The following is a 13,679-nucleotide window of genomic DNA, read 5'->3' on the forward strand; positions in this document are numbered from 1 at the left end:
AATAAAGCTTTAATTTCCTCGATATAATCTAAACAGGGTTTAGCAGATTGTGGCTGCGTTGGGAGATAAAGAGTCTGCCGGACTGAGCCGGTGGGGGTGAACTTCATGTGTTTAATTCGAAAATCAACATCCAATAAAACTGTCGATACGGCAATATATAGGACGCTGCGCTGCGACCTACCCCAACAAATTCGCGCATGAACGCGCGCACCGGGCAGCAGTCAACGTATTCATGAATACACTGGACAGATGCTGTTTTTTTATGTATTCACACACATCAGAGCAAACACTCTTACAGAGGCGGGGTTACGAACTTTACTCTCGCACGTTAGCACAAATATATTTTTATCACACATGTGCTACACTGGTCACAAGTCGACAGTGGCGCTGCCGCACCTGTTGAAGGATCGCTAAGATAAACGCCAAGACCTCGTGAATAGGCTGCTGCTGCTGATTGAAGCCGATCGCATGTCACACGCCGGCTGCTGTTCTCGCTATAGCGGTGTCGGTGATCGAGTCTCGCGGTTTATAACACGAACGGTGGCGAATGGTTCACATGGCAACTTGGCCGGAGACGACGCGCGCGCTCCGACGACCGAAACGGAACTGAACACTGTCTACTATACGGCGAGTAGCATCGACGCTCCTACTGCTCCTCCCCACTCCGCGGGAGTTTTTCCGCGAATCGACTATTTTCGCATTCCGATGCCGCTTTTTTATTGCGCCGTCGATCCGAGAGTGACGTTCGCGATTCGGGAACTGTCAACGGCGATCGCTGACCCTGACTACACCATCGCGCAAACCGTGGGAATGAACGAAATGTGTGCGAAATCGTAATGTATCCCTGAATTAATTTATTTAACAACTGCAATAAGCCTTTTCGCTAAAATAAAGCCTTCTCTATATAAGGCATGTCTACAAGGACGTCATTTGGGAAAGGGCAGGTGGAGGCATTTGCCCCCCCCCCTTGAATTTGGCCAGGATAATACTAAGCCAACACAACTCTCAGGGGAAAATAAGCGAATGAAAAAGTACAGACAGACGTCGTATCTCGCAAGTTGCTCCATAGTTTGTCTGCATTTCGATATTACATTATGTTTTAAAAATACGATTTTTATCGTTACTGATATTTCTACAGACTTCTGATATAAGAGTGTTGGTCAAAGTATATCCAAACTGAATTTTGGTCAATAGGAAAGTGCAAAAACAATTAACACTTCTCAGAAGTCAAAAATTCACGTCAAAAGCAATAAAATCGTGACGGCGCCGCGCAGTGGAAACGCTGGTTAACGAGCGCTCCCATTGATTTTTTTTAAATGGACATAAACCATTAACATACATAGCACAATTTTATATAATTAGTATGTTATAAAAAACATATTACGAGGCTCATTTCATGATACTGTGTGGACCACACAGTATCATGAAATTACTCGCGTAATTACTATAACCAAAAGTGATTATTAAATAACAGTGCGATTACACAAAGGCTCTTGTTACGACCTGAACTAAAGGGTTCCCTCATAAATAATACGCAAGGATTCTCCGGTGCATTGAATGAATATTTCTTTGTTATTAAACAATCACAGGCAGTCACCTGGCAGACACTCGAAGAGACTAGCACCAGAGGGAGATCAACACCACCATACGAGCACCTCAATAGAGAGATCAACTTCCACTACACTGTCGCTGCAACGCCACCTACAATACCTTTGAGGATCTTTCACTGACAACATCCCTGCGCCAGCTTCTCCACCACTGTTCGGAGAAAACATATCGCCATTCATATGTAATAAAATCTAATAAAATTCTCACTAGTTTCCACTTGCGTCTTACTGGCTGCGAAGTCGCACCCCCTGAGGATTAGTAAAATCCCGAAAACACCTTTAAGTGTCCAATGCACATTGGCGATTTTCTTGATGACTTTTATAGGGTCATCCGCGATCAAAGGGTTAAAATCCGTCGGTTACGCAAATATTCTAATAAGAAAAACGACGGCAATAAGCACATAATTACAATCCCAAATACTTGTAATCGATCGTCGCGTCGAAAATATGCAAAAAAGAAACCCTTCATATAAACGAAATGTATATAAGAACATACATATCGCATATCATTCACTACCATTCGGAATTCAATTTCGACAAAAATCTTTATCGAGAATTTCCCCAATTACTCCCGGCTTTGTACACACGACCGAAAAAGCAGCCGCTTCCTTCTTCATATCAACCTAAGCCCAGTTATGACGTCCGAAAGTTATGGTTCAACCCGACCTTCGATGACGACTGGACTTTTTAAATGCAAGCAAGGCTACAAGAACGCGTGCTTATAATAATTACACAAAGTGTACGTGGACTCAAAACCTGATGTACAATAATAATATTGTGAAACTAAATAACGTTGGCTTATATAAAAATAAACAAGATAATCATATTGAGGAGTTGTGACAGATTCCAATGGTTCCCATTAAAGGGTATTGAATCCATATTTGGATTATATTAGACAAAAAGAACATTCTCAGTAAATGAATACATTTCTATTTTCAAATTAAGCCAAGGACTAAAACAAACATGTTTCATCTTTGTTGCAAATATGACCAGACCAGAACCTTCTTTTTTTCTGCGTATTTCGACGATTCCGACCACAACATACAACACAATAATACATCACCAATCCTCAATGATCAAGGTGTTAAAACTAAAAATCGAGGGTATAGATTTTTAGGGGGGCGTAGCCCTAGGGGGTGGTTGACCTCGCAGCCAATGACTCTTCGGTGAATCCTATTAGATTGCTTATTAAGTTATAATTACAATTTTGACTATGGACGATTTCGGCGTGACGTTTCTCGCGATGAAGGTGTGCAGGTGATGATGTCTCATGGCTCTGTGGCTGCGTGCGGCGAGTGTCAGGTGTGATCTTCAGGTCTGTCGGTTAGGGCGCGTGGCTTGGTTCCTCCGGATGGCTGCTGGTAGATCTTGGCTCTCTGGTCGTCTCGTCTCTCAACCGTCTCGTATCTCGGACGTCTCTTAACCGTCTGCCCTCTCCTCGTCGGAGTCCGGGCTTATATCCTTTAGGGGGATGCTAGCTAGCTGGCCAATCGCGATTGTGCATCGATCTCCTAGCCAATCGCTGCAGTGGCTTCTTAGAATTCGAGAAATCGAATGTGTATTTCGAAAGCCAGTTTTTTGCTTAGCTCCAGACTTTCGAATTCTTCGGAAAGGGTTTGCAGTGTGGTGATTGATTGCGTCCGTACCGTTTTGTCACAAAAGGGCTTCTCTTAACGACCCGTGTTGTGTGGTCAAAAGAAATCCCTCTTGTGCCAAGATGTTTGTCTCATCTTATATATAATTGTTCTAAGCCGTCGTCGCTTCCGGACGCGCATAACTTTAAACGAAACATTCTCCGTTCAATTATCTACTCTGTAAATCGTATCGCTTTGTATTAACGGTGTGTAACAATACACGTAAACAAAGGAAATATATTTAATTATAATAATATATAATAATAAAAATTAAAATTGAATTTGTTCCGATTGATTTTCCAGCCGCCGGTAATGCGTTCTGTTGTTTCGACCAATCAAAAATAAGCATTCAAATATTCAAATAGCATCGACCAATGAAAAATAAGCATTCAAATTCAAATAGATAGTACCGTGACAACACTTTTAAATAATTATTATTTAATAATAAAATTTTGCTACGCGACAATAATTTTCATTAATTCGTCATTTGACTGAATAAAAATGAAATATATACATAATGCGTTGAGGATTAGAAGAATACATTGATTAAACTAGATAAACAATCATAAAATAATCTTCGTAATGAAATTTTCAAATTTTGAATTCCCGGCGACGGGCTCCGAGGCCTAAAAGTGAGTTTTTGCTTTTATAAATAATCGGATTGCAAATTAACTAGGTGTGTTATATAACTATGAAAATTAAATATATACATAATGTGTTTAGGATAAGAAGAATACATTGATTAAATTAGATAAACAATCATAAAATAATCTTCGTAATGAAATTTTCAAATTTTGAATTCCCGGCGACGGGCTCCGAGGCCTAAAAGTGAGTTTTTGCTTTTATAAATAATCGGATTGCAAATTAACTAGGTGTGTTATATAACTATGAAAATTAAATATATACATAATGTGTTTAGGATAAGAAGAATACATTGATTAAATTAGATAAACAATCATAAAACAATCTTTGTAATGAAATCTTCAAATTTTGAAATCCCGTCGCCGGGCTCCGAGGCCGAAAAGTGAGTTTTTATAATAATATCACATAAACATTATCATTGCTTTCCGATTTTATACACATATACGTTAGATTTTAAGAATTTTAAATTAACCAGTTATGTTTTAAACATGAACGTGTAATATATCCTTAGTATGTGAGGATTGAAAGTTAATGTCGATCAAATCGGCGCTGTCGGACAGCTTATAAATGTGTAGTTTCTTGGATGTTATCTAATAAACGACATTTTACAATGATTATAAATATGTGATTGCATACCTGGAATAATCGATAGCCAAAATATCTAAGAGTGGGTTATTTTTAATTTCGATGTGGCAAAATATGTACAATTTTTGTTCTGTGCCATCATTCCTCTTTCTGAATAGCCAAATTTAAGATATTCAGTTACATCAAACTTATGTAGTATGTTCTTTATAAAAAGATAATACTTGCTGACAGTGACTTCAACACGAGAAGATTAACTCTTTGTTTATATATACCAATTCTACGTTGTAGCCATATAGGTCATCAAATTGTTCCATCATTGCTTCTGAAAAATAATTAAAAAACAATAAGACTCCTATCAAGAGTAAACATTGAACACATTATTACTACTAATATAATCCATAAATTAAATTTAAACGACAACCAAAGAACACAATTGATGGATGTACTGTAGAGGATTAAACACGTAGATTGGCATCTTTTCATCTTCTACAAAATTGTCACAATATGTCATATATTTTTTATTATTACTAGCATTGTAATATGTTTAATTAACTTCGGTATGTATACCTTTAATTGCCAAATCACCGCTGTTTGTCTTTTAATATTAGATCCTGGAAAGTCAATAGTAATTTTGTTAGAATAACCGTGTTATATTATTCATTTATAACTAAACACTTACTGGCACACCCGCAATTTATAGTTTTGTCTATAATTTCAAATGCTGCATCACTTGAATCATCTTCAATTGTCACTTTGTAACAAAAATCCCGCGATTATAACATATTTCTTGCCAGATCTGACAGAAGAACTGTCAAAGCAAATTTGGGAAGTCCCGCGCTTGAGAACGAACTAAATTGATTTTAACGAGCGAAATTGATTTTAACGAGCGAAATTTATTTTAACGATTTAAATTGTATAAAATTTATTAAAATATGTATAAAAATCATCAAATACAAAAAAAAATGTTTTTTAAAATATTTTTTTAGTTTATAGATTTAAAATATAATATAAATAATGTGGATATGTATTAGCTTCTCTATACAGAAAAAATATGTACCTAAATTTTGGCGAACGTTGGCAATTTAAAGTTTTAGTTTTTAGAGAATTTTTAAAACTTTGCTTTAAGAAGTATTTTAAACAAAAAGGGGCAAAGTTTCAAAATAAGTACTATTCATTACCAACCAACTACTAAGCGCACAGTATTGCAAAAATCCATCTTACTGACGCCTTTGAAACTAAACTACACAAAAATGTATAACACTAATTTAAATATTTTTTAAATTAAAAGTTTCAGAATAAAATTTCAATATTTATTCAAAATATTTTTTTCAACATTAAAAATATTTTTTATTTTATTATGGATTTTAAATATTAATCATTTATTATAGATTTTAAATATCATTAGTTCATTATTAATTTCAAATATAGTGAAAACTTTTTACACTCATTAATTATTAAAATATATAATGCTGCGCAGAAAAACATTTACTTTAAAAAAGATGTAAATCAAAATATTTTTTAATCAAAAAAGACAAAGGTTTCAAAATTATTAATATTTTTAAAACGCACTTTTGGTCTAAAGTAACAGATTAGGTGCTTGATATCTTTAGTTTATTGTTTCTTTCTCATTAGTAAATGTAATTAAAAACTGACTTTTATATTTACACATAAAACATAGAAATATTTTTTTTAAATTATAAAGTAACTTATGATGTCACCAAAAAACTTTTTTATTACGAAAATTTAAATTTATGATATAATTATGTTATGCAGCGTTAAAACTGGCACTCAAACACATAAAATACCCTAAAACACAATCAATGACTTATAATCACTCACATTGCACTAACTATATATGATCGATTGTGTTGTAGCGTTAGTAAGGTGTAACAAAATATTTTTTCATATCAGTAATATTTTTGAGCGGATGTGTAACCGATGCTATTTATTATTATTATTATTTATTAAACTGTAAACCTACTTTTAAATGATACAAAATGTTACGTTTTAATATTATTTTTTATGTTGAAAACATTTTGATATTTTTTGTTTTAATAATATTTAGTAAAGTTACAAACCTATTTTAAAAAATATTACAACGAAATCTCTTTGTAACGAATACCGAAATAACAAAATTCCCAGTATAACGAATCTTTAATTTGTCCCCGTAAAACTTTCATACAAAATGTTTTCATTGTAATGAAGACTAATCTCAGTATAACAAAATATTTTGCTCCGAATTTAAGAATGACGTTATAACTTGACAAAATATTTCTAAGAATTCAGTTCATCATTGACTTGGCGTGTGCCAGATGTGTTCAAAAGCGACATTACAGGTGTTTCGTTGACCCTCAAACTTTTTTTATAAAACATTTTTTTCACAAATTTTATTGTGTTTCATACATTTTCCTTAAACAAGGACAAAAAACGATCTGTCAACCTTATAAGAGATTATTTTGATGCTGTAGTAATATAGTAATTAAAAATAAAATAAAAATATATCATCTTCCTTACATTCAATATAACGAATTTTCAGTACACCAAAATTTATTCATTGGTTTCGTGAGCTTCGCTGTATTGAAATTTAATAGTACAATTTTTAATTTATTATTATCTAGCCAAGTTTTAATCCTATTCATAAATGATATACAATATTTAGATTTATCATTAAATATCTAAGTTTCAATATAACGGTAAAATCTAACGTTGTAAATCTAATAAATAATATAAAATGTTTTCTTCTAGAAATATGTAGTCAAGTTGTAAACCTATTTTCAAATGAATTAAAAATGCTAAGTAGTTTTTTATAGATTGAACTATTTAGTCTATCAATAAAAATCCTAAATAGTAATGTCCAATTTGAACCATTAAATTTTAAAAAATATTTAAAAAAATCAGAACGAAGCAAAAATTATATTTAAAACCCAAAAAGTTGAGGGTCCGGTATTCGCACACTCGCTAGCTATCGGTACCTCACGATAGTGAGGTACCGACAGCTAGTTGTTAATGAATGAACGTTTTTGGTCACGGTCATTAACAATAAGACAGTCGCCCTTCTAAATGTGCCTATATGTGTGGTCGCCACAGATTCTATATTTCTTAATTCAAATAATCGTTTCACACTCACTTTCACATAATAAATAAGACTAACTATTACTATTGCATTAAAGAAGACAACTTTAAATTATAGTTAAATTTAATATATTCGCCACAATGTCAATACATATTTATTGGAGCAAATAATTGTAATACTGGAATTATACGCTCGTTCGTTATGTAATTCTAAAGACTGAAAGTGCTGCATCCAAGTGGGACACTGACACAATCAGCACGTTCAAATATGAAAGCGATGAAATCTGAAGAAAAAAAATTTAACGTTACTTCTTCATTGTGTCGCACACAAACGTCAATGTGTTAACAATGTTTCAGCACAGTTATTTCCGGATCCGTCGCGTCTGTCTGACTTTATGAAGCCAGTACGTGCACAGTAAAGCGGTGCCTTTAGTGAAAACCGCAAAAACTAATTTCGGTCGTACCGCCGAATGATCTACAGGAAAATAATTCATACCCTGATTACATAATGAAACATTACGCATCAATTATCGAGCGTATCTAAATCCGGCAGCGTAGAAATGATAATCCGACTCATTGAATAAAACAGGTGATATCGATCGCGAATACATACCAACAATATTCGCTGTCACCATGCCCATTATCGCAAAATTTAGAGAAGATAACGACCGGATATATTTTTTAAATTACAGTTATAATATTGCGTGGCCACTCAAAATACACCAGTACATGTTCACTCACTACATAGAGGCATGTCATAAAATTGTGATCTATTATCATCAGTTTCGCTCGAATCAATCCAATATTTAATATATGTCTACTTCTTTTTATACTGCTCGGTCAACCACTTCTCTGGCCTACTGCACTGCGATAGCGTCCACGTGATCCGCCCCTATGACATATGCTTGTTTACTCCTCTCGTCGCAATATTCGATCAGCTCACTGCCATTTCAGCTTTGCAACTTTGTTTTTCTCTTATCCATATCCTGCTCTGCTTGTAATATTGACCAGTGAGAGAATTTATGAACTCAACTGAGTAACAAGGAACTTCGTCCTCAGCAATTATATTGGCAATTGATTAAAATGAAGGTTCTGCAACTAGCATGATCTCTTTTATCGATGAATTATTTTAGTATATTTTTATATCGATTTCATCGTTAACCATTCCATTACTCTTTGAGCTACTCAAAGCTTATGGATGGACTGTTTTATGTTTTACGTCAAACATCACACGAAACATGGTCGGCAGTGTTGAATAGCGGATGAGTAAACGCTATTCTTTTTAACTATTTTGGAAGCACCGCACCCTGCCTTGATTCTTGGTTTTATTTCCTTAGTCCAACTGCTTATATAAATAAATAATGAAATACACAACCAACACGTGTGAGCGTGTTTGGTAGCGTTTAGCTCGTCGACCTGCTACAATCTAACGTTCTTGAAGAAGCAAAGAAAAGCGAAAAATAATAACACGATAACGACCGATAACCCAAATAGCTAAGCGACGAGTATGATGCCATTGCACACTGTAACAAAAAATTGCAAATTTTTCATAAAACAGTACACGGAAAACCCAGATTTAGATAATATACCTATCTACACACCATTTAATCAAATTCCAATCAATAAACAATGCATTATTTAATAAGATCGAATGACTCATATCACATTCCAGTTAATTAATGCTCCATTACCGAATTCTTTGAAGTAATTTACTTTTTCTGCGACTTGCAAACTCAAAATTAATAATTTAAAAGTTCGAAATGAGTCACGTTCTCGACAGCCTGACAGGATGAATCAAGGACTCTCCTTCATTTCGCTCTATTTCCGGAGCATGTCATTCAAGTTTCGTATACAAACGAAACGTATACAAAAGCCCTTAATAAGATTTATCACATAGGGAATTACATATATGGTATCATTTATTGTAGATCGTAATACACGTTTGTATTTATGTCCAAAAGCTTGGCTGGTTATGTATACAACGAACGTAAACATAGGAATATTCATACAGTACTACAATATAATAACGAGTTATGAAACTAGTTTTGAGAATAACCAAAAATATTTAAAGCGTCAGAGCAAAATATGTACAACCTCACAAAGTATGCGTAAGCTACACACGGGTAGTTAAATCAAACTCCATTAGGCAATTTACGATAAAATACAGAACATTAATAATACTACATCCACAAAATATCACGAAAATCGATTAGGCGACACGTCAGCTCGGGAAAAGTCAACGAACGACGATTTTCTTCCTCGGGCGATTCACGGATTCGTGACTCACGTCGAGTTTTCCGAAATGCTGAAAATTTTCATTACGTAACCAAACAATTTCACGTCGTTTAGTAATGAATATACGATTTTAACCGCGCACGTATATACGTCACCGTATAATCCGATCGATTTTTTCGAGATTATTTTCAGCGCAGCTTTATTATTCCATGCACAACAGTATCACGTGGCTAATATTAGATATTTACGTTTTCATAACGTCGACAATGTCAAATGCACCGCGTATTGTAGCGGCTTTCAAGGTTTACTGAGAATGCGCAATACTACTGTAAACGTACATATGCATTTTTAATTGTAACGCAAATATGATAGTTTTGCACAAATTCACTGAAAGCGAATCACGGCCAATTTGGAATAATTTGTGTCACAATCTATAAATGTACATACATCTTTTTTATAAGGCAACAAATTAAATGGTCAAAATTTAAATAATCAATTAACAGCCTGGTCATAATTATATTATTCAAGGTCAGATTAAATATCAAATGGTTACAATAAAAATAGCATGCGATCAGAGTAAAATTTTAGGACAATCATATGAATTAAAAAAGATATTATAACATATATAAATATAAATGGGCAATAAATTATTTATTTTAAAAATATCCAACGCTCGCTCGCACCTAACCTGTCATAACAGGTTTAGTGCGAGCGAGCGAGCGTTGGTCAGAACATTGAACACCCAATAAATAACTTTCAATTAATCTGCAACGGTATTCAAAGCGACAAACGAAGCGGGAATAACGACAAAGCGGCAGCAGAGAGCACGCTTGGCTTGTTGTGTTGACATCTCATGGTAATGTTACGAGCCCAAGCAAAACACCTTGATAATGACCATGTACAGCTGTGGCCAATTGAAAGTTTCATAGGCAATATTTCACGAATTCTATTATTAAAATGTATTCTTTCCTTAAAACTTGTTCTATTTTATTTTTTATGATCAAGTGCATCTGTGGTAATAATTTACACGATATTTACTTGTAAAGCCTACTCAGTTGCACGTTAGCCTCGGTTTTGTAAAGAAAAACACAAAATTATGGAGAGATCTAAGCATGATCACATAAAATCTAAAAAATAGCATATCTCGAAGAAAATGTTTCAATTCTAGAGATAGCGCGAAGTGTGGGGTTCTGTGGTTCTGCTATTCGAAAATATATTAAAAATTATCGCGAAACAGGAATTTTAGAGAAGATGCAAGGGGGTGGTCGCAAGCGTATGACGTCTGCTCGAAAGGATATCATAAAACATATCGATTCAAAACTGCTGCTGAAATATAAACAGAATTGCAATCTACTTCAAACTCGAATATTTCAAGACAGACAGTGAATAGACGTTTGGTTGAAGCTAGCAAAAAAACACTACTTACTGAGAAAATGAAAAAGAATCACATTGAATAGGCAAAGCTCATTGCCATTGGACCATCGAAGATTGGAGAAGAGTGGCTTTCTCCGACGAATCCAAATTTAATCTGTTTGGAGCAGATGGTAAGCGACTGTGCGCCGTAGAAAAAGCGAAAGATTTCATCCCTTACGCATTATTTGATTCATCAAGCACTCACCCTATGTGATGATCTGGGGGTGCATGACAGCTTATGAATTTCACACAAAGTACATATTAATATGTGACTAGATTCGATACATATTTGTCTAGGCTCTAGGACAGGACCGACCCAATATCAGTAGGGGTCGATTTACACGTGGATCAATCGAGATCCTGAAATGTATAAATACATTCTGACCTAGATTCGAGAAGAGTGCATAACGATCATAAGCAGCAAAACGATATTTTATTTTAAAGCAATGAGATGTTTAGGGGTTGGTCTGTGGGGACACGTGACACGCGGTTTGACGGACGAAACAAACGCCATCACGTTGCGAGAGCTTACGGCCAACTTTGTCACGAGGGAAATGTCATTGCGCAATTTTAAGCGTTCTAAAACTAGGTTTCGATTTGTAATATTCATGAATCGCTTAAAATCGCAAGCTAAAGATCAGCATGAAAGATTAGTTTGATATTTGTATCGATCGCTCGAGTCGCATAGACGAAAGGAGGTAGCGTGCCTATCTACTAGAACCTAGATACGTTTATATGTATTTAAATAACATACTTTATATAATGTATATGTATATAAAAAATAAACATTATATTATCATATCAAAGTGCTCCTTTTAAACAGTTTAAATCAAGTAGAAAATGTTTCAACCTAAGTGGAACTTGGCTTTACAAACAATATTGCCTCTTCACTAGACTAGTGTTTCGTTATCCTTGGTTGTTATTTTTAGCGAATATAAAACAAATGGCTGGGTCTATATTTAGACTAAATAGAGATGCGGCAAAATTAAAATGCTAAATAATCAGTCGCGCGTGCTGTGGTATAAAACGGTGCATTTGGATGATAGAATTTGCATTCTTCAGTGATTTTTGGTTGATCTTTTAAATACCAAAAGTGATAATGACTCTTTTGCTTTCATAGAGAAACAGAATACATATATTTAGTACTAGTGTTTGTTTCCATGGTGCATCTTTACATGCAAATGCAAAGTTACTGTAATTTTGCTGTACATACATATGTATAATACATAAAAGTTTGATATTTGACAATAGGAAGCTCCATCACGATAACAGTTTTCTGGCACACCTGTGCTTCATCAGGCTCCCTGCTCTCCCGACATGGCTTCATATGAATTTTGGCTTTACCTCAAGCTGAAAAGGGATCAGATTTCAGTCCAGAGAAGACAGCATGCAGAATGCAACGGACGCTTCCGACGGTGGCAAGACCGTTGTGTGTAGCAGCCCAAGGGCTTTGCAACTTTGAAAGATTGTTGTATCTGAATACGAGTATTTTGTATGTATAAAGGTTAGATATTTAATGAACATATAAAGGTCGGCAACCTTTTCCCACTCGCAGTTCAAATCAAAAATTACATTCAAAGGGCAAATTTTTTCAGCAATGGAAAATGTTCTCAAAAGTGTTACTTATGAATATCTAATTTGTAATGAATGCGTGAAGCGAGGCTAAATATGCAAATATTGTAGAAATTTGCCATAATTGTCCTTTAGAAAGACAATCGATCAATGCCGATCAAAACACGAGTGAAATCGTAATTTCGGAACACTCAAGAGTTTGAAGAGGGACTAAGTTTAAAACATTATGTTAATTACCGTAAAAAACTCAAGAACACCATAACTAATATTTGACCATCAATTGCCTCGCGCACCAAATACACTATAAAAAAACTGGTCGTTATCGGATGGTCGCCCTTTAAATGTCCACCCGTAAGATTTACTCTTGTTTCATAAAATTATAGTACAGAAGTGTGATTTAATGAAACGACTATCAGACACATCAAGACTCACTCAACTCGTCTCCGATTCACTCGCTCAGCTCACTCCGAGGAACCAGAGACCAGAGAGACTCCTACATTTTTTTGTATATTAGTCTATTTTTGTACAATAAAAAAACAGTATATTAACACATATAAGTCTAAATGAGTCGCACCACAAGGATATTTTCACAAAAATTGGCGTTGCGACCGGTAACTCGTAATCGACCATTTGGCGACCGCTGCGATGTAACCGCAGTATCCGGCGACAAAGCCGCATTTCATCTTTCAAGCCGCACGTGAAAGAGCACTATCACGAAAAGTCTTAATCAAACGGATGCAACATTCTCCCTGCTTTCAGTTATTTATGTATAAACTACGTGTTGATCAAGCGTTAGCACGGCACGGAAAGTCGAGCCTCTTCCACTTAAAACCCGTTAAACCAAAATATTATGAGTTATATAAGAAAAAATCCTTCTAATAAGACAACCAATTTATAGTTACTGAATAGTTGTGTATGA

General features: G+C 34.8%; 1 protein-coding gene and 2 long non-coding RNA genes across 5 annotated transcripts in view; 1 reads left to right on the forward strand and 2 right to left on the reverse strand.

The window, feature by feature from the left end:
- PRL-1 (protein-tyrosine phosphatase 4A family member PRL-1) overlaps nt 1-13,679 on the reverse strand; it is a 65,653-nt gene that overhangs the window by 33,754 nt on the left and 18,220 nt on the right. Inside the window, exon 1 of one of the 3 annotated variants that reach the window (XM_088204500.1) lies at nt 430-608. The exons of 1 other annotated variant lie outside the window; for it this stretch is intronic. The gene's annotated coding sequence lies outside the window, so the exon portion shown is untranslated. Of the gene's footprint in view, nt 1-396; nt 609-13,679 lie in introns of those variants that run through there. One more of the 3 variants, XM_088204510.1, reaches the window with a different exon arrangement.
- Nucleotides 712-1,822, forward strand: LOC148237444 (uncharacterized). Its single transcript, XR_015812347.1, has 2 exons — nt 712-833; nt 1,590-1,822. It is a non-coding gene; the product is annotated as an uncharacterized LOC148237444 (long non-coding RNA).
- On the reverse strand, nt 3,522-5,584 carry LOC148237445 (uncharacterized). The gene is made up of 3 exons (XR_015812651.1): nt 5,148-5,584; nt 5,036-5,079; nt 3,522-4,954 (listed from the first exon to the last, which is right to left on the reverse strand). It is a non-coding gene; the product is annotated as an uncharacterized LOC148237445 (long non-coding RNA).

Source organism: Plectrocnemia conspersa, unplaced genomic scaffold (genome assembly GCF_051122295.1).
Source record: "Plectrocnemia conspersa isolate PC_06_02 unplaced genomic scaffold, ASM5112229v1 ptg000002l, whole genome shotgun sequence".
In the NCBI taxonomy this organism is placed as follows: Eukaryota; Metazoa; Arthropoda; class Insecta; order Trichoptera; family Polycentropodidae; genus Plectrocnemia; species Plectrocnemia conspersa.